This window comes from Petromyzon marinus, unplaced genomic scaffold (assembly GCF_048934315.1).
Source record: "Petromyzon marinus isolate PM22_M1 ecotype Great Lakes invasive population unplaced genomic scaffold, UKy_Petmar_22M1.pri1.0 PM_G_Scaffold_40, whole genome shotgun sequence".
NCBI classification, from domain to species: Eukaryota; Metazoa; Chordata; class Hyperoartia; order Petromyzontiformes; family Petromyzontidae; genus Petromyzon; species Petromyzon marinus.
The window spans coordinates 2,027,501-2,029,985 of NW_027422984.1; positions in this window are offsets into that span (position 1 = coordinate 2,027,501).

A 2,485-nucleotide genomic window follows, 5' to 3' on the forward strand; every position below is an offset into this window, starting at 1 on the left:
GGTGGCACAGAAATCCCTCGGAATGGGAAAACGGGTCATTTTCGTGTCGCCACATTGCATACGAACCGCATGAAACTTCCAGAGGCATTTGCAGCAGGAATGCATGTGCACTCAAAAAAGTGAATATTTCTCACGGATAGACCCCGTGATACGCTAGAAATTGGCGGGGATGTCTCTCTTGTGGCTCACGGGGCTGTTAGGGTGGCACAGAAATCCCTCGGAATGGGAAAACGGGTCATTTTCGTGTCGCCACATTGCATGCGAACCGCATGCAACTTCCAGAGGCATTTGCAGCAGAAATGCATGTGCAGTCAAAAAAAAATTGATATTTTTCACGGATAGACCCCGTGAAACGCTAGAAATTGGCGGGGATGTGTCTCTTGTGGCTCACGGGGCTGTTCGGGTCGCACAGAAATCCCTGGGAATGGGAAAACGGGTCATTTTCGTGTTGCCACATTGCGTACGAACCGCATGAAACTTCCAGAGGCATTTGCAGCAGGAATGCATGTGCACTCAAAAACTTCTATATGTTTCACGGATAGACCCCGTGAAACGCTAGAAATTGGCGGGGATGTGTCTCTTGTGGCTCACGGGGCTGTTAGGGTGGCACAGAACTCCCTCGGAATGGGAAAAGGGGTCATTTTCGTGTTGCCACATTGCATAGGAACGCCATGAAACTTCCAGAGGCATTTGCAGCAGAAAGGCACGTGCACTCAAAAATTTTAATATTTTTCACGCATAGACCCCGTCAAACGCTAGAAGTTGGCGGGGATGTCTCTCTTGTGGCTCACGGGGCTGTTAGGGTCGCACAGAAATGCCTCGGAATGGGAAAACGGGTCATTTTTGTGTGGCCACATTGCATAGGAACGGCATGAAACTTCCAGAGGCATTTGCAGCAGGAATGCATGTGCACTCAAAAACGTCTATATTTTTCACGGATAGACCCCGTGAAACGCTATAAATTGGCGGGGATGTCTCTCTTGTGGCTCACGGGCGCTGTTAGTTAGGGTCGCACAGAAATCCCTCGGAATGGGAAAAGGGGTCATTTTCGTGTTGCCACATTGCGTACGAACGGCATGAAACTTCCAGAGGCATCTGCAGCAGAAATGCATGTGCACTCAAAAACGTCTATATTTTTCACGGATAGACCCCGTGAAACGCTAGAAATTGGCGGGGATGTGTCTCTTGTGGCTCACGGGGCTGTTAGGGTCGCACAGAAATCCCTCGGAATGGGAAAACGGGTCATTTTCGTGTTGCCACAATTGGCATACGAACGGCATGAAACTTCCAGAGGCATTTGCAGCAGAAATGCATGTGCACTCAAAAACGTGAATATTTTTTCACGGATAGACCCCGTCAAACGCTCGAATTTGGCGGGGATGTTTCTCTTGTGGGTCACGGGGCTGTTCGGCTCGCACAGAACTCCCTTGGTCCACCTGATTCGTGCATACAGGCAGCAACTAAAACTCTGTAAACCTGCTGTGAGGACATCTAAACAGTGGACCAGTGAGGCTGTGGAAGATTTGCGGGCGTGCTTAGACTGTACTGACTGGGATATGTTCACGACTGCTACCAATAGTCTGGATGAACTCACAGAGGCTGTGTACATCAGCTTCTGTGAGGACTGCTGTATCCCAACACGTACCAGGGTGAACTTTAACAACAACAAGCCCTGGTTCTCAGCAAAGCTCAAAAGGTTGAGGTTGGAGAAGGAGGAAGCGTTTAGGAGTGGGGATAGAGACAGATTCAAGGAGTCGAAGAACAGGTTTAGCAAAGCGGTGAGAGAGGCTAAACGACTGTACTCAGAGACACTAAAACACCAGTTCTCTACTAACGACGCTGCTTCTGTCTGCCAAAGGGCTCAGGCACATCACCAACTACAAACCCAGAGCGCCCCACACCACTAACGACTCCCGCCTAGCCAACGACCTGAACGAGTTCTACCGTAGATTTGAAAGACAATTGGACTGTCCTGAACCACCCCTTCCCACCCAAGAGGCCCCATCCCCCACCCATACTACAGAAACGACTCTCTCCTTTCAGGAGGGAGAAGTTAATGGGCTTTTCAAGAGGCAGAATCCACGCAAAGCAGCCGGGCCGGACTCTGTCTCTCCAGCCACCCTCAGGCACTGCGCTGACCAGCTGTCTCCGGTGTTCACCAACATCTTTAACACCTCCCTGGAGACATGCCATGTACCAGCCTGTCTCAAGTCCTCCACCATCATCGCTGTGCCCAAAAAGCTAAGGCCAACAGGACTAAATGATTACAGACCGGTCGCCCTTACATCTGTGGTAATGAAGTCTTTTGAGCGCCTGCTCCTGGCACACCTCAAAGCCATCACAGACCCTCTCCTGGACCCCCTTCAGTTTGCCTACAGAGCCAACAGGTCTGTGGACGACGCAGTTAACATGGCCCTCCACTTCACCCTACAGCATGTGGACGCCCCAGCATCCTACGCCAGGATCCTGTTTGTGGACTTCAGCT